This window comes from Carlito syrichta, unplaced genomic scaffold, assembly GCF_000164805.1.
Source record: "Carlito syrichta isolate Samal-C Ts95f unplaced genomic scaffold, Tarsius_syrichta-2.0.1 Scaffold301830, whole genome shotgun sequence".
NCBI classification, from domain to species: domain Eukaryota; kingdom Metazoa; phylum Chordata; class Mammalia; order Primates; family Tarsiidae; genus Carlito; species Carlito syrichta.
In genome coordinates, this window is record NW_007245926.1 from 15017 (window position 1) to 15372 (window position 356).

Genomic DNA, 356 nt, shown 5'->3' on the forward strand with positions numbered 1-356 from the left:
TATTTTATTTTCTTTTCCGTAGAGAGGGTCCCACCCTGTTGTCCAAGCTGGTCTCAACCTCCGGGCCTCAAGCGATCCTCCCGCCTTGACCTCCCCAAATGCTGGGACTACGGACGCGAGCCACCTCCATCCAAGAGGAGGGGCCGAGGAGGAGGCGGATGCATGGGCAATCCAGAGTCGGGAGGCAGGTCCCGGGCGGGGACTTGAACTTGGAGGTCTTCAGGGCAGGGCCAAGTCCCAAGCCGAAGTTCCACGACCGGAGGGCCCCGTGCGCCCGGGGCTGTGCTGGGGACCGAGGACACGGAGGTGACGGGAGCTGTCCCGCCCAAGCGCGAGGCCCGGCGGGCGGCCGTGCC